General features: G+C 48.2%; 1 long non-coding RNA gene across 1 annotated transcript in view; it reads left to right on the top strand.

Annotated features, from left to right (window-relative positions):
* LOC144164140 (uncharacterized) overlaps window positions 1–18663 on the top strand; it is a 56526-nt gene that overhangs the window by 29205 nt on the left and 8658 nt on the right. The window contains exons 2-3 of the long non-coding RNA XR_013321073.1: window positions 12802–12890; window positions 16513–16723. This is a non-coding gene — a long non-coding RNA (uncharacterized LOC144164140). The remainder of the gene's footprint in view (window positions 1–12801; window positions 12891–16512; window positions 16724–18663) is intronic.

The following is an 18663-nucleotide window of genomic DNA, read 5'->3' as shown; positions in this document are numbered from 1 at the left end:
GTCACCAAGATTGCTCAAGGTGCCCCGTGCGGGGGTGTTATAAATTTCCAACACACTTATTTCAGGTTTTTTAGGCGATAACGGTGGGAAAAAGTTCAGTGTGTATAGTCGTTCAGATAGCATAATTATCAGTAGGGTCGTTCAACTAGGCACAACACTGGAAGACCGACTTCATGGTCGTTCGTCGGAGCACACGAACCAACCAGAGATCAGCGTCGCAGTGTGTCCGCCAGTTCCATCGCACTGCTCACGCAACCGTCCGTTTGCTCGTGTCTCGTGACTGTACCGTCCATGCACGTTTTAGCACGATCGGTCCGATCGTACGAAAAACGATGTCCGTTTTGCAGCCGCTGCCGTAGCCGGCAGCTGATGACCAAACGGCAGAGTCCGAACTTACATGCCTGATGGATAACGAAGCTGGTGTTGTCGAGTCGCCCAGTAGCATTCACCTGGCATCATCACAGCGTGCTTTAGCAGCATCGCCAGGTACGATCGTAACACGTACGAATTATATAGACGAGACAGGCGATATTTCTCCAAAAACATTTTTTACAAGTATACCTAAATCTTTGTATTTAACAGGTTTTCTTAGACGGTCAGCTTTGCATACAAAGAGGAGCGGTGACCCAGGAATTCCACCAATATTATAAATTTTCCGAAGACGATCATCAGGACAAGCCCTTTGTTGTGTGGGAATGGCATTTTACGATGCCAGATATAACAACCGGCTTTTCCGTAAGTAACGACATTGTTTCTATCGGCTATCAGGAACTACTGGTAATGTAACCAAATGAACTAAATCCAAGTAGGACTTCAAACTTTGCCTAGACAAAGGAGGGTAAAGTGGTCTGACAGGTTCTACTTTCGCCTCCCCGGCCGCATATAAAGTGCACCGAAACAGCCGAGGCGAGTAAATAACAGGTGCAGACGTCTGGGGTTCGTGGAAGTTGCGGACAATACAGTATTCGCGCCCTCACGACTCAACTCTATGATCTAGTTAACCCTGAGTACGTGTCGAAACGACTCGCGCCGACAACCTTTAAACTGAACGCTTTTGCTTACACGACGGTGGGTTGAGTCGAAAAACCAGTTAGTATTGACTCAGTCTTCGTTTAAGAGTTCATAAATACAGGCCTTATGTTGCATATAATGTGTTGTGAGGTACAGGCAATCATGAGGCGCCCAAAGTTGGATCGAGAGCGGAGGAGTGCGCCCTTGGAAAGCAAAACAGTAATAACGGAGAAAAAAAAAGTAACTGGCTGTTCACATTGGTAAATAAATAAATGGGCTCCGATCCACGCTGTGAAGGTGATAAAAAGCGAAGCTTTAAACGACACCAACAACAATTGCCCATGCGACGTCACTTGAATTCTCACACGTGGCTCTACAGCGAGCCAAACCAGAGATTCTGCCTGCCATTACCTAGAATTCACAGGGGCGGCGTCTCGAACGCAGAAGCGTCGGTCATGGCAGGGCTAGAGCGGTGGACGCTGCCGCTGTAGCACGACGTGCCTCGGCAGAATGAAAACGGCGAATAGCATCATTGGAAGGGGTAGACAGAGGACCCTAGTCATGCCGATGTGCTAGCTAGAGGCTATATCACCGCGTGACACTAACGCGGACACCGAAACAATTCGGCATCTTAGCTTCGTGATTCCCATGTATACTTATCTAAACTAGTTAGTTTATAAGTTTGAGAATTTCGTGAAAGGTGAGGGAACTTTTCAACCGCTATTTGTCAGGACCATTTGCTCCTTTAGCCTTTTGTTGTACCAGTTAAAACACAACCCAATTGTTATTCACCAATTTAGAAAACGGGCTCCCATTCGTGGCCAGCCGTGCATTTCTCTAGCGTTTATTCACCATCCAGATGTCTATATGTGGTCTTTATATTTTATTTTGCTTTCGTGCCCCGGAAACCAATCCCTAACGTATCTTTGCCGTACGACCATATACTTCTGTTGGCTTCGAATTACCCAGGGGCTAATAAAACCATGCGATAATAAAGTCATGCGACGAAAGTGCGCAATGGACGCGAGGCTGCTCCGAAACAAGCCCAAAACAACCGTCACTAAAGCTCACGACAACGCCCACTGAATGGTCCCGGCGACGTGACAAGCGAGGTAAGCAGATCGGCGCGCGGGCAATGCTGGCTAAATTAATTTCGCAGGGCCAACTACTGGGTGCTCCATGAGTGCAACCCTCCGCCCCCTTCCCCGTTCCCTTGCCGCCGCCTCCGCCGCGTCGGGAATTTGTAGTCCCACACCCCACCAAAGATCCATTGTCTGGTAGAGCCACAAACCTTTCCTTTAAGAGACGTGCTGATGTTTGCGGCGTGAAAGTGGTTTTAATTCCTCCCCCTCCTGGACGTATCAGCTTGGTGGTTCTGTCGTGGCAGTGGGCCGCCCTGTCTGCCTGCGACCTGTTTGACCCGCTTGACTTGACCTAGCGAACCTGTAGGCCCGTGTGAGAATGCGAAGGGAGGCGTCCGACTCCTCCTGTGGAGGGATTTCGGAGAACAGGTTCATAGGGCGCGCCTCGATGATGCGGGTGGTGTGGGCGCCAGAGACGTGGCTTGCGGGGCGCCAGAGCAGTGGCGGTCGGGGCCTGACTGAGGCAGGCCCCATTCTGAAGTTGGCGCAGGGCGTGGCAGTTCTCTAAGGTGGTGGATATATGTGGCGGCGGGTATATCCGGCGAGAGAGACGGGTTCAAAAGAGAGGGGTCCGATCAGGTGGTTCAGCGCTGACGGGGCTTCGTTGCCGGAATGCAGGCTTGGCGCAGACGGATTAAAAGTCGTGGTATTAGGCCATGCACGGCATTGTTTCTCTCTAGATCAAAACCGCGGGGATCCAAAACACTTTAACAGGGGTTGCAGCGGGTTTTGGCGCAAAATATAGGCTCCAGCAGGGAAATGTGTCCAGCAATGAGCATTTCGAGCGAATTTTAATGATGGCTGCGCAACTGGGGTTAAAGGAGTACTGACACGAAATTTCAAAGCTGAGATAACTATGTAAAACGCTTCCTTTTTATCAGGAGATATTTCCCAGCAAGTTTCAACAGCAAACGTTCAGCGAAACATATTTAAAATCCATTTTAATCTTCGCCCGCAGGAGAAAGCCCAGAGCGGGCCGACGTGACATCATCTGCTACGCGCCCCAAACTGCCGACGTCGGGGCTCCCGTGACGAAGCCGACGCGCTGGCTGTGGTTGGCGCGCGCTGCTCGGGAGTGTGTACACGTCATGGTTTTGGGACTGACGTGATGCTGCCCGGGCCTGTGGGGACGGCGAAAACCTCGGCTGGTCTGGGCGCGCGCATGCGCTCGCTCGCGCGCGCTTCCAGAGAGGCAGCGATACGGCAAGAATGGTGACGCCATGTGATACATGCTGTCATGGCGGCCGCTCGGCGTATTTAAGTGCGAATGCACTTTTTAAGCGAGCCTGAAGCGTCCGCTGCCGTCCGCATAACAACAGCTGCGGGTGCGCGCGCTCCTCGTCTTCCTTGGCAACGGGGGGGAGATGGGCGCGCGCTGCCTGGCCGCTGACATGGCACATACCCATGTGGGGGATTGGCCAGGAATCTCCTCGTCTTCCTTGGCAACGGGGGAAGATGGGCGCGCGCTGCCTGGCCGCTGACATGGCACATGCCCACGTGGGGGATTGGCCGGGAATCTCCTCGTCTTCCTTGGCAACGGGGGGAGATGGGCTCGCGCTGCCTGGCCGCTGACATGGCATATACCCACGTGGGGGATTGGCCAGGAATCGGGCGTGAGAAGGACTAATGCACGCGCTTAAAGGAGTACTGACACGAAATTTCAAAGCTGAGATCCGCTCTAGCAATCAAGTACAACGACAACACAAATAGGTGTCTGTGAATAAATGCATCTTTCTTTCTTTGTAGTTGTGTGTGTGTGTGTGATCTCTCTTTCGCGAACATTACCGAACCGCGCAAATTCAACTCGTGCATTCGCACTTTCACATTCTTCCCCTCGGGGATATGCGGGGAATTTTTTTCGTCGAAACAAGGATAGAAGAATGGCCAGGGCGAAGGCCATGGTAGAGCAGCGCCTGAGCGTTCCCGGCACCAGATTTGTAGACGCTGCAGAGTACAGCGACCGCCGATGCTTTGCAGCAGTAGTCATCGATGCAAGGACGGGAGACACGGTGAACGCTGCGAGCATCGTTACACGAGAAGCGCAGTGTGCAGAGGAGTTGGCCATCGCCCTGGCCATCGCAGACCCAGAAACAACGACCGTGCTAAGTGACTCCAAAAGTGCAGTGCGTAACTTCTCCAAAGGCCGGATGGGCTGTGGAGCAGTGCGGTTGCTCGAATCGGTGAACATCGACGGACGTAAGGTAGCAGTCAAGTGGTTCCCCGCTCACGCAGGGAACGATGTGGCAGAATCGGCTGCCAACCACAACGAGACGGCAAATTCAGTGGCGCGAGAATTAGCAGGCCGCGCGGCTGTAATGGATTCGTCTGTAGAGTGGTGGACGGAGACGAAGGATAGGTACGATACCTTTCAGGGTATCACGAAGTATTACAGGAACAACAGGAGGGTGCTGGCACCGCCTCACCCCGAGTTGACTAGAGAACAAGCGTCTACGTTCAGACAGCTACAGACAAATTCATTATTGACCCCGGTCATTATGAAACATTTCCAACCAGAACTCTACACGGACGACAAGTGTGTGTTGTGCAGTAACTCCAGGGCAACAGCCGCCCATTTATTATGGGATTGTGAAGTGCGACCACACGAAGCTTCAACCAGGACCGACCTTCCGCCGTGGTTACAAGACGACATACGCAGTTACGACAAGGACATTCAACTATCAGCCGTCCAGCAGGTCCTAACGGCTCTCGAACGGCAGCACCGGAGAGAAAGCTGCGGGCCGACGCCCTCCCTTCGGGGACAAGGGTGTCCACCCCGCAGTGAGTAGCGAAAGTGTTGCTTAGTAGAATGCCACCAGGATCGACGAGTGGCTACGTCCGGGCGTAGTGGAGACATCACGCCTGTTGCCGGCGATCATTAAAGTCTCTTTCACTCACTCACTCGTCGAAACCGAAACTGGCACGAATAAACGACGCCGTAAATGAATGTTTACGCTGCGCTCGACCGTCTAATCTGTCATTCTATGATTAGTGGGCTGGTAGGCACGCATAGCAGCGAAAAAAACGTAACATAAAAATTTCGTGTCCGTACTCCTTTAAGAGAAGGGTTCAGCGCTATCTCTATCACATCTGGCAGTTCTGAGATGCGTGTCCAAAGCGTTTTGGTTAAAAGTCTGGTGGGTTATAGGTGTTAACCAGCTGGCTTATGTCGGTTGTCTGCGCTACTTAATTCCGTTTCGTAATAATACTTAATTCCGTTTCGTGCGTAACCTGCTAGTAGCCCGTCGTCGTGTGTATTTCTTTTCTTCGTCAACATCTTTTCCGGCGTGTTTTCAAGATTACTGAACAATTGCAACCGCTGACTGTGGTGAAGGGCTCGTGGTGTGTGTACATCGCAGGATCGACGTACAGGACTAGTGTATCGCTCATGGATATTCTGGGCAGGACGTTGGCTTTTATTATTGTGTGAAATCTGGCGCCATATCGGGCGTGGACGCATGCGTAGCCATTTCCGTCTGCAGTCAGCACACGTTGAGCGGCAGTTTTCAGTAGCATTTTGCTGATTTAATGATTTCCAATCTCTCCGTATGCCCCAAAATCTCTTTGAGACGACAGTTTGTCCTATCGCAACAAATGTAGGGGTCGAAGTATTTGGTGGCTGTTTTTCTGTGTTTAAGTGCTTGTTGTGGGCATTTTTTCGTGTCCCTTTTTTTTCGGGTTTGGCGGTCGTCAGCACGTTTTCTCTTGATATCCCCAAGCGCTCCCAACTCATACAAGTCAGACTTTTCTGTGTAAGGATGCGAGGAAAATTGTGGTTGGGTATAATTACGATCGTGATTATTCGCAGCCTAGCGTTGGTTTGGCACTGGTGTTAGAAGTGCTGGTTTTGGGAAACCAGTTTTTTCGAGCTGTGAAATTTGGGAAGCGCAGGTTTTGATGCCAGTCACACTCAAAGCGTTTATGGCGTCATTTTGTTGCGCGCAAGAAGATGAACAGGCGCAACAGGGTTTATATGAAAGGGAGTACGACAGTGAAACGTCTACAAGCTTCCAGCGATTGCAACATCGCTCGGATCTACAAAAAAATCTTGCTTGTGTCTTTGCTCGGTCATGCACTCCGAATGACAGTGGCCTAAGGAGGCTCGATAGAGCGGCGGTGGGTCTTGAAGCCCGCCGCCGTATTTGGCAATGACGAGAGGGGAGAGAGAAGGGGGGCTACGTTCTCGCGGCAGTGCAAACTCTATTTCCTTGCCTTGCCAATAAACCCGGAGCAAGGAGGTTCGCTGCACGAAAACTAATGGCCTCAATTTGGGTTGCAATTATAGCCTCAGTCTTCAAAAAAACGAATTATCTCAACGAGCAACACGTGCTCGTTAAGACATGCTAGTTCATCGGGCCTCATTTTTGACCTCGACGTGAAGTAATCGCAAAAGCTGAAACGGTGGTTGAAGGGTATACGCCCACTCGTCCCAAGCCCACTCGTCATAGGCCTACTCGTAACAGGTAAACTTGTCAGGAATGCCAACTCATCACAGAGCATTTCGTACTAGGAATTCACGTATCCCCGGAATATTCGTCACGCGGAAACCTCGCATTACGAGCTTGTTTTGGAACGTTAAAGCGATGTTTCCGCCTGCTATACGTCGCCCATTTAAAAAAATGATGTAGGCGAGCGAGTGTGCTTTCAAAGTTTTTGACGTAGGAAGTTAGGTTAATATGGCGTCATAGCGAGTTATTTATACTAAAATGATAATTGTATTCGAATTCGTATTAAATAGCACGCAGAAAAAGTAAGAGCTCAGTGGATCTGACATTGTGCTGTTGAGCTCAAGGAGGCAGGTTCAATTGCGGCGGCTGCTTTTCTGGTGGAGGCGAAAAGCGAAAACGCACGTGTCTTCGAGATTTAGGCGCAGGCACATTATTGATCCCTAGGTGGTCAAAATGAATTCGGAGCGCTCCACTACGGCGCGTCTCATCGCCTGTGTAGCGTCGGCGCGTGAAACACGCACAATAAAATCAAATCAACAAATAAACACTTCTTTGAGACCTAATGCATTGCGTGGTGGTGTGTCCTTCAGTGTTTACATAGAAAAAATTCTGTAGCTTAGCTATTCTTCAAGCCTTGCGGGAGTTATTGTAAGCTTCAGCAATTATTTTTTATTCACAGACTCAAAGTGGGGGTGCGGGTTTTATGCAAGGGCACGTTATACGCGCTCAAATACGGAAGTACACCACCTCAACACCCCTGACGATCAACACTTGAAGGGCAGGTCGCGCTCACCTCTCTCCCCCCCCCCCCCTAACCCCTCTCCCTTCTCCCCAAAGAACAAAAAACAGCTCTTTATGCACACCTGCTGTTCCCACAGACCTCCACACGCCCTGCTAAACAGCCGTAACGAATTTACTTTTGTAGAAACCAGCCTCAGACGTGCTTTCAACGCCGATTTCCTGTCAGGGCTTCTAGGCTTTTGTACACCCGTCCGCCTTGTAACGAAATCCCTGGGACGAAAAGGCACCTTGTACGAGAGTTCCTGTCTCGAGATGGCACTGTACCAAAACGCCGGTGTGACGAGTTAGCCTATGACGAGCTTTCCCGTGACGGGTGGGCTTGTCACGAGTGAGCTCGTTCCTGGTTGTAGGATGTCTCTCTCAAGTAACCTTCTGTCCTGCCGCCTTCACATTTTCATTTGGCGTGACAGCTGTGCAGCTGGCTTCTAGGCTCCCAACCTGCAAGGGGTGCTCCGCGTTCTTGTGACTGTAGGCGTACAGCTTGTGAAGCTTCGCGTTCCTGTGAAGCTCACGTTCTTCTGAAACTTCACTGTGTCGACATCCTAGCCTGGCGACGAACCCTCTTCAATGTCCTACGTGGTCGGGGGGATAGTTCATAGGCCAAACATAAAAATCACCGCGCACGCACCCCCTCCGCCCCTATAGATGACCCCACCGACATATAATACTATGGATCGATGAAGCAAGCAGCTCGCGGGAATGTCCTGTTGAGCTTCGGTACTGGGTCGATCTCAGTGTTATCTCCGCACACTCACTTCGCTTGAGAAAACGCTGGAACTAGGTCGAGTCACTATCATTTTAGTTCCAATAAGAGTCATCTTAACCATCGCCTGTAAGTCTCACTCAGCAACACATTTTTTTTCCTTCGACACGAACCACTCGGTCTCCGGAAATGTCGAGTCCACTTATAACGATACCGCTTATAACAATATATCGGATATAACGATCAACAGCTACGGCACCGTCAACTTCTGTATTCTTTTTATGGTAAAATCAACCGCTTATTACAATGCTTCACTCCACCGATATCGCGTATAACGATTGAATCCTGTGATATTGAGCACCAAAAGTGCAATAGTGGCGACTCTAATGACGTGGTTGCGCAGCCTACTGAGGTGGTGTCTTCGTAGGAGGGCCAATGCGTGACACAGTCCCTCGGGGACTTTGTTTCTGCCAAGGACATTTTCCTCAGCAAAGTGAAGCACCTACTGTTGCTCTTGGAAAATATTTGCGCTAGCTTCACACGTAGCAAACAAAGGTGACCGACTGTGGCTTCTTTTACGCAATTTAGTAGTAGTACCGCCTTGCTGGCATGTGAATAAACAGTTTTCAGCACTGTTCCGTCTTTTTATTCCGCAACACGCTTATAACAATTATCGGTTATAACGATGGGATTTCCTTGGCACTTGGATATTGTTATAAGTGGACTAGACTGTATATCCAGCTGATTTTTTAACCCCCTCGATAGCAGTATGGCGTGTTTTGCTTGGATATATGCATAGAGGTTGTAAAATCAAAGAAGCGATACATTTCGCTGGTAGGACCAGTTATACGGGATAATCTTTACTGCATCCGGTGAAGAATTCGGCTGCACCCAATCTCCTTTTTTCTCCCCTGCTTTCTACTCCCCTCATGTCCGTCCTCGCCAATCTAGATTTGTCATGCTCTTTAATATTCGCTCACACTTACTGTCTGTCATTTACTGGCCTTTTTCACCTTTCTTTCCCCTTCGACCCTGTCCTCGTGTCGTCATTCTACCTTCCCGGCCAGCTATATTCCTCTTCACCTCTCCTCCCCTTTCGGCCTAACCTGTCCAAATATTCCCCTTCCAGGTCACGTTACTCACAATTACGGGCACCCATCGTTCGTGGCCCATGGGGAGTTTGTGTATCATGGCGTATTCGCCAGTTATATGACCCACGGATTTATAGGCGACTCGTGGTAGTCAACACTATTACTGTACGTCACAGTTTGTTACCGCAGTTTGTGCCATTACCCACAGACCGTGCCGTAGTCACTGAAAGCAGCAAACTGATCGCCGGCATTTCTGACCTGACACTGTTAGCGTAACGCACACATTCCAGGCATTTCGCCCTTGCCTCCACCGCTTTTAACACAGCGAAAGCAGGCACTGGCCAATAGTTCGAAGTTCGACGGTATGCACACCACGGATATGCACACCATGGTATGCACAACCACAGATAACGGCAGGCAGATAGGAAAAATTTACTAAAAAATAGATACGCGACCGTCTTCTCCTGCCCTGCTTTTGGAAAAATAGTATGTGCGGCTAGATAAGAAACACATGTTCATGTTTACAACTAGCAAATTCTTTATTTTGCGCCTTGTCGCGGCGAATAGCCATCGCCATTGAGGCGGGAACCGATGAACGTCAGTAAACAACTGCCGCTTGTGAGCCGATATCGCGGTTTTCAGGTGTACATGCGACCATAAGGTGAAGGACATGGATTACTTCAGGGCTTTATTTGGTCCTAAAGAGATAACGTCCTAAAAACGTTTTCGGTTTTCACATTCTGTGTAGTATCGGGGGTCACGTGACCAACAAAAGGCCATCGGTAGGTCACTACAAGAACCCCAGTGGTCACGTGAAATCCGCCTGCTCAAGGGTTCTGACGGGCACACCGCCGTTTGTTCAGTCAGGGGTCGCTTTGAGTCCCGACTAGTGGACCACCAGTGTCCACCCATGGGCAGCCCATGTTGGGGTGGCTAGCGGGTGACCACGGGACGGTAACCTGCCAATGACCAGCGGGTTCGAGACCCGAGCAGGCTTACAAGTGACTAATCCAGCTGGGAATTTTCTGTCTGAATAGGTCCCCAGACAGATAGGCGAACGTTTGAGAGTTTGCATCGCAAAAGGAATTCTCTAAGAATCTCCACGTACTTACCACCATGGACCTGAGGCGAACACTCTGTATTATCTCGGATTTGGACGACAAAGTTGAAGTTGTTGAAGTTGAAGTTTATTTAACAATTCTTTTAAAATTGCGTACCAATAATACAGAAGGACGTCCCGCAGTTAAAAAACTGTCGGGACACCTCCTGTGAGAAGGTACGTGAAAGAACAGCGTTAGAGGAAACAGCAAGTAAACTATACATAAACAATGAGCAGGAACAGGCAGAAAGCAATACATTTATACCTGGGCGCACATATAGGCGCCGGACAGCGCCCAGAGGGCGACACGGAGCCCGCGACACCCAGCGCCCCCTTCGGCAGATATGCGCACCACTGGGTCGGTCCCCGCAAGCCGGTACGCTGCTGGCTGGGGGGCGTTCTTCTTTTTGCAGCGCGGATGAAGCATATTAGACGCCCTTTTTGGGCTTAGAGCGAAGCAAGAGATTAAACGTAATCCTGCCACATAGTGCATGTGAATGAAGAAGGATTTATTTGGTTGAACTCGCGTATAGGAAGGCATATATAGGCCGCCTAGGAGTGATGCCCAGAAGAGAAACGCTTGTACAGCCTGCCTGCGGGGCAAACCTTTCTCAAGATCAGCATTGTTCGCTTCAAAAGAAAGCGTATTTTATATTGTTCAATCCACAAAAGAGGAGGCTTTGTCTGCAAATATATCAGACGTTGCGCGTTGTTTCCGCGCGTGGTATTCCATCCATGTGAGTGCACTTGCATGCGACTGCAGAACTACTAAATTGACCACATGGGAGAGACATATATAGGTCTTTGATCCGAATGGGATGCTCCATACATGTGACAGTATAAAATTCACGTCTGTTAGGGTATGGTGAAAGTGCGGACGTTAATAAGTGCCCGCTTCGCCGAGAAACTTTTGGGTTTCCTGTTCTAGCCCAGTACGCTAGTTGCATACATGTAAACACGACCCAAAAAAGAAGCTCTTCACGAGAAGGCTATCACAAGAAATTCCTTTGGGCAGGGCTGGGATGGGGGAGGGGTAAGCAGAATATCTAATAGGCGTATCGGAATAAATTACGGATTATTCGTATTCGGGTTTTTTTTTCTCTCCACACCAACGGGTTCGCCAGGAGACCTCTGTTAGGAAGGAATATTAGCCCTTTTATTACCGTCTACACCTTTGCAACAAAAGTCACGGGAGAAAAATTTAGTTCCCTAAGTACACTCCTCACTAGTCCAGTGACCGCAATCACAACGAATGGGATAAATAAAGTTTGTCCTGCTCTTCCCCTCCCCGAACGCGAAAAATGTTTTCCTGTGTACATATTGTTCCAACTTTTATTGCGGCACGTCTTAGATCTATTTTGTTTGCTTTTCAGTGGCTCAGACAACAGTCTTATTGTTTCTTTTGCAAGAAGAGGCGGTGATTTTATGCTATCTAAAAGCTCACGAAACATTTGGGAACGTTAACGCCTATAAGTTTCCGTGCCCCATATGTGGTTATATGTATTTATTACGGCAGTATAAGCTCGTGGAATATTATATGAAGCCGAGTAGAACCGCTGGATGATAAAACTACAATGCTATAACTGTGCTTGGGGTCCCTCTTTGTTACCAAATTTAAAGCGCACTTATGTGTATTGACCGCCTGCTAACCAGCCTACTAACAAGCTGATCCTACACAACGGCAGCATGTAATCCGCTCGCTTAATGCGGGCCTTTCAAGATTCAGTAACCATGCTTGGTATCGCGGCAAACTTCGCTGTCCGTAGCCTATATACATCCAGTTGTAGCAATACAAACAAATTCACATCGAACACTGCAGGATTAGACATAAGGATTCGACATAACAGAAATACTGCGAAAAATAGAGCTACAGTGGAACCACATTTATACATTATGCCAAGTTAGATAATAGAAAACATTTCTATTAGTTTCGGAATAAATGGACGGAGGGAATCCATTAAGGAGGGGGCACGGTGGGAGGGGGGTAGACAAGTCGCACAACGCGAATAGAGGGCAGCGGGTAGACCATTAGTGTGAAACTGGCTGCCGGGGGTAATAAACAATAAAGGGAAAACGGAAAAATGTATGAAGAAACGAATTCGAAGGAAAAGAAGGGACGCTAGGGACACCTGGTAGGGTTGGAGGAAAATATCTGGGGGGCCTTTATCATGGAGTTCACCCAAACAGGCTGATTATTGTTACTCCTGCGGGTAATATTTCTATGAATATTATATTTTATTAGTAGTTGTATTAGTAGCAATATGATATCATTATTATGTTAATTGATAGTAGTAGTTGTAGTAATAGTTGTACTACCAGAAGTTTACTCTTACAGAAAGCAGGAAAAGAAAATTACCAATACGGCACCTATATTCCTATTCGCTTGTGAGCACAACAGTTTCATTCCCCGTGCGTTGTGAGTTTAAAGCCGTACAGTTTAATCGTGCCTTCACGCTTTTCACTAACCTTCAGAAGGTCACTATTTTTGTGGTTCATATTTTCTTTGCAGCCGTATCACGGCATCCGCCACGCTTCCAAGCAGAAGATCGGAATGGGAGGATACGCGACTTTCTACGGTGACTGGATAACGCCTGCAAGGTAACCAATGCTTCCGACATAATTTGCACCCCTTTGCGAGTTGTTCTTCGACCATATGTACTATTTAGCTTAAAAGCTTTACTAGCAGTATTCTAGTGCATATGCAGTGACTCGAGAGTAGAAATCACTGGCGGTTTTGTACGGGGCAAGGAGTTTGAGTTACCAATATACGATAGAAAAACGGTTGCACAGATGCTATGATGGAAATAAAAGGAGCCGAAGCAATAGAGAGTTTGAGAATTTTTGGCCCAAATTCTGTGGGTTCCGCAAGTGGCTTGGGGCGCCTTTACCTCGCATGTGCAGAACACAAATCTACATTGACATTTTAGGTTTGTGTTTAGCGCGCACGCTATTTTTTCCAACTAACGAGCGCCACAAAGCTGCCCAGAGCAGAGCTGTGTTCCTTGCATCGCTCTAGCATGCCGCGTGACGGCGCGTGACTGCCGCTGAAGCGAAATCGGCGGCTCCCGTCAGCATCCACCCAAATACCTAGAATGATTGCTGAGCCAAATTTGTATATTCTGGGGGTCCGTTCCAAGAATTGAATTAGGCAAGAAATCGGGAAGTCTTTCTACAATTGGTAACAGTCCAAACACACGCCTGCCGCCCCTACCCGCACGCCCACGAAGGGGCTCGAACGTGCACATTCGACAGTAGCAACAGCTTGGTGCCACCGGTACAAGTCAATATTATCGCCAAAAAAAGTTCCACATGCGAGAAACCAAATGTTAGTGTGGTTAAAAAGTTCGATAATGGTTGGTTAGAGTGCAGATTTTAAAAGCAGCGATCAGATATCTACCGCGATGCTCAGCCTACGCTGACCGGACGCGGAGGTTCCATGGTCCGACCCAACAACGCTGCATGGTTCGGAGATCGGCCGAAGGATGACGCTACCTACGCCTGCGCCATTTCTACCGCTTGATCCTTGCTACTTATTTTAATATCTTATATATATCTTCACGTGGGATTTCTAAAAGTAACAGACTGCCGGAATGGTGGGCAGGGTGGGGACATGCGATTAAATATTTAATATAATTTAGTTTACAGGCGCATGAACGTACAGCCCCGTTTTATTTTGCATCAGTGTGAAGGATATATTGCAAGAGGTTTGACTCACCGATGGCCATAGCAGTGTGATTTTATTTGTGTTAACTCCATACTGGCGGCTAAGCACTGAAGCTCGCTCAATACATCGGGCGGACGGCTTGCAGACAGACAAGGAGGTGTTGAGAGGGCTTATTCAAGCCATTGTCAATGAGCTATAGTGGTTGCAGGGGAAGGAGACCAGACGGGATTCCGTATTCTCGGCATGCCACTTCCACCTGAATGGCTTGGTTCTAGCGACCCAGCGTCTCGCTCTGTAGCTGGCTGCTGGAGATTTAACTGTAAGGGTCATAGGCCCGATCCCACGTAGAATACTCTAGACTAGTACGTTTCTGGTAAAATAGTTATTTGCAAAAAGGAAAAAGGAAGGGGTGTATGAGTGCATATTTTTTGCCTACTTTGTTCATACACATGAGAAGGATTTTGCTTGAAAGGATCACCCATTGAAAGAAAGAAACGCATTGAAACTTGAAAGAAAGAAACCCATTCGCGTGTATTTTATAGCACACATACATTCAAGACAGATGAGTCCGCACGCGCGAGAAACATAGCTGCATATGAGTTATAAGGACGTGGCAGAGAAGTTCTGGTTTTCTGAAATGGAAGTAAAATTTTTGGGGGAACATGGCAACTCTCGAAGCATTCCCGCACGGTGCAGCGAGTTATGCGTGAGAGAGAAAGAGAAAAGAGAAGGTCGGATTCTTCCCCACAATGAGTGCGACTTAGAGCTGCCTCCGGGGAGTGTGCACTCGCCAATCGTGAGGCGGCGTGGGCGGCAAAATGTGGCTCGTAAGGCTAAGAATGGCAGCTCAAAAAGCTCCGGGAGAATGCCCGCCACCTGAATTCTACCAGCTCTGAACGACCGGGCATGCGACTCCATGTGCGAGCGGCACCGTTGTGCCAAACATGCCGCCCGTACACGGGTAGAGGTTTTGATTAGAGGCATCGGTGGCGCGCCGGTTCATATGATATAAAACCAAGGCCAATGTTGCTATTCCTTCATTACGTGGCACAAATTTGCACCCAAACGCACAAATCATTTCGTAACACAGTTTCAAACACCTTGTTATTTCTGCATGATACACCTTAAGGTAAACACTGTTTCCGCCCCTGTAATCTTCGGTGGTTAACTACCTCCATGGGGTGTAAAGGTTGAACATTTTGTGCCCGTACGCATGACCCTCGGGTGATGGTTGCTCACCGTCAGTGGTTCTGCCTTGTGACTTGTACACGGTGCACTCATTCGCAAGTCCTTTGGCTTCCCTTGCTCCACCAGGGTGCAGCGAAAATTCTGCCGTGATTTGAGAGTACGCGTGCTTGGCGTTGGTATTGGCTTGAACGGGATCAGTCGGGTGAGGTGCTGTGCTTCTGAGCCCCAGGATGCAGTAGCGATATCAGCAGCTTTGCTAGCCCCTGTGACTGAAGATGTCCTGCACGTTCAATATCCGTGGGTGGTTTAACTAAATCTTTAGCCCTCTTGTTGGTAAACCTCAGAGTCCTGGTGGCATTTCGGCCTGTTAAACCACCAGCGTATCAACGTCTTTATGCTATAAGAATCGCGCAGTGCGCTGGCAGGATCAGGGCGGACGTGTATTCAATAGGCTCACTGGCCTACACTGCGCTGCTTCAGTGGCGGCGCCACCTGTGCGTCCAGGCGTCTCTCTACGCACAACGGTGCAAGGGTGCGCTGTAGCGCTACACCTGCTCTTGATCTGGTACATGCATGTCATCAGGCCCAGACGAGCCAGGGATGCTGCTGCAAGTAGAAAGCGTACACTTGTAGTCATCTCGGTGGTTACAGCGTTCGAAAAACCATGACGACACGGCGCTCTCTTGAAACCGCCGGTTGAAGAAAGATATAGAAAACTACTATGTCTAGACCTCACGTGAAAAGTTCCTGTAGCACAAGGAAATATGGAAATTTCTATGTCGGAAATTTTCAGAGTCAATGCACACAATTAGAGGCTCATGTGGCAAATAACAGCGAAAGTGCAATGAAAACAAAAACGGGGTTTAAAACTCATTCTTTTTTTCAAGACCAACCAGGCTTTCCGCTAACTTGTCAGGTTTGCTTACTACCCCACATGTTCCACGCCTCCTAAAACAGTCTAGTTTGCGTGTGTTGGTGCGTGTGTTCGTTCGCTTTGAGTTAACTTCCACCGGATGTTTATAAGGTACATCGGCGGGCGGTCGTTGGCTTTGCTGGCCTTCGAGTCGTTCACCATTAGTCTCCACTGCATTCCTATTGTTTTCTCAAGAAAGTTCAACTTCTGCTCCTATTCCTTAGACTGGAGTAAGCAATTTTTTAGTTTTCGATGATAGCGCCCTATGGTTTTCCTCTGAAATTGAGAGCTTAAAACACGTTGAGAGCACCGATCACTTGATGCGCAGATTAGCAATAAAAAGGAGGAAATAAAAAGGTAATGGGACACAATATTCCTTCTTGCAACTTATCGTGAAATACGGATGTCCCCATAAATTTTTGGATATCGCGTTTTAACTAGACGTAATCTTTCAGCATACGAGTAAAGACTGATAACATCGATTATGGGACGGTGACTGAAGCTCAAGGCACCCAGACTATAACTGTAAAGGTTTACAAGGACGGCTACGCGGTAATGAGCGGACTCCAAAGCAAACAAGCTCGGTTCAACACAACACACTCAAAGATTGAGCTCACCAAACTCAGAGTCGAGCCAAAGCCTGACAAGTTACTGGACATCCGAGTCGTAAGTATATTTTAGAATTTTTCAGGGCAGAACAATTGGTGGCCTTTTGTGCGAAATGAATAGCTGTTGTTGCAGTGGTTCTTCAGCCAGGAAATTGGCCACCACTGTAACGAGTAAATACGAACACCTGAATTCACAATGAATTAAATGCTGGTATCTAACGTAGGATCCCAGTGACTAACCTCCGTGATGGCTCATGTTTTTTCATTGTCGCGAATGTCCACAAAATTACGGGAAGCTACAGCACGGGCATGGTACTGAAAATTGAAAACTTTTATCAAGAGGTTAGGTGACTACCATGTAGTATTATCTAATTTAAAAGCTTTGATCACTGCGAGTGGCTCAATACTCTACAGTAATTGGAAAAGCATTAGCGCGAGTTATGTTCTTCAGAGTGCTTTGATATCTATTCTTGGACAGAGCGCCATGTCGGTGAATTGTCTAAATCGCCATCGACATAGGCTGAGCCCCGACGTAAAATACTCTGCAGCCCCGACCACAATATGTTCAAAGGTGTACCTTCATTATCTTCTACTGCCGGGTAGCCAATTACGTATGTGCTAGACGCGACCTTTCTGTACATAGCCCTTTGAAGAACATACACAAACCCCTTTCTAAAAATGTTTGAAATCGCGATCTACTGTATGGTATGCGTTTCACGGTATACAATTCGTGTCCCACAGAAGAAATAAACGTCGTTCTCCCATTCACGTGTTTGCAATACTGCGTTAGCCTAACGAATAAATCGGAATGACATCACACCTGGTCCTACTGGCGTGTTTAAGAAAACGTTGCCGATAGATTGTTTGACGCTAATACATCTTCATGCTAATTAATTCATGAAACACCTTCAAATACTGTAGAGGAAAGCGCATAGTCAGAAACTTTACGGCATCGGCCCCTTTCGTTCGGCAGTTGTGAAGGCCACCACTCTGGCGCCATTCGCCGCAACAGAATCCAGAAAAGCTCAACAAGAGCAAACTAATACAGAGTTCGCAAGTATATATCGAGTACATCCTGAAAACATAAAAACCGAATGATGAGCTCTCTAAAAAATGTGTCAGTCTGATAGCCCACCCGCTCAACTGGCACGAAGACATGTTCGGCTGGACCTACAACCTCCAAACTATAGCCCCATAAATATAGCGTGCAGGCTAGACGAAGTTGCTGCTGGATCACCCGGGAATAATGTCGTACCTGCATGGCAAAAAACAACTGCTCCCTACGAAATTTGCTTAAATTTGGCTCAGCAAGGACAGACAAAGCAGATCCGCTCACTTTGTAGGCTTCTCGCGTGGCTTTTGAGCTCGCTTACGCCAGTAGTGCACCCTACCATTACAAACCTCACGGGCCAAGTGTCTTATTAAAAGTTTGTGAAAATGTCTGGGGTGTTCGGGCGGTCTCGGGTCGTGACCTCCACTCGCGTTCCCCAGTTTACCAGGCCTTCTGCTACCACGCAAACTGTATTACGATGTCAACTGTGTGAAAAGGTTTTGCTACTATGGTGACAAATTACAGCAACAGCATCCGCATTACCACAACTGCTTCACTTTGGAATCCTAGACAAACACCTCCAATTAGCCATTTCCTAAAATGGCTAGACATATTTGAATGCCAATGCCAAAAATTTACCTGAGCTTTACGACGTAATGTCGCGAACGCGATGCTACCTGCTAAGTTGCCTGGCGTTTCCTAATTGCAAAGCTAAGCTTCACGGTACTCTAGTGAGGACGTGTTGAAGACACGGACATTATTCACTGAAAGTGGTTTCGGAGTCTAGGGAGTACTGACGGCAACGAAGTGTACAAGGGACCTCGCAAAAACTTCTCAAAGCCAACCGGTCGATTCCCGTTCTCGGCAATTCATTTCTCCTGTGCTCCACTGCTCGCGCAACCTACTGGGAACTTGTTAGTTTCAAATTTGGAACCCTGTTAATATGG

The sequence above is a fragment of the Haemaphysalis longicornis genome, unplaced genomic scaffold, assembly GCF_048455015.1.
Source record: "Haemaphysalis longicornis isolate Haplotype H1 unplaced genomic scaffold, Haemaphysalis longicornis Haplotype H1 scaffold_13, whole genome shotgun sequence".
In the NCBI taxonomy this organism is placed as follows: domain Eukaryota; kingdom Metazoa; phylum Arthropoda; class Arachnida; order Ixodida; family Ixodidae; genus Haemaphysalis; species Haemaphysalis longicornis.
Note: the sequence above shows the minus strand (reverse complement) of the source record. Positions and strands in the feature narration are given on the sequence as shown.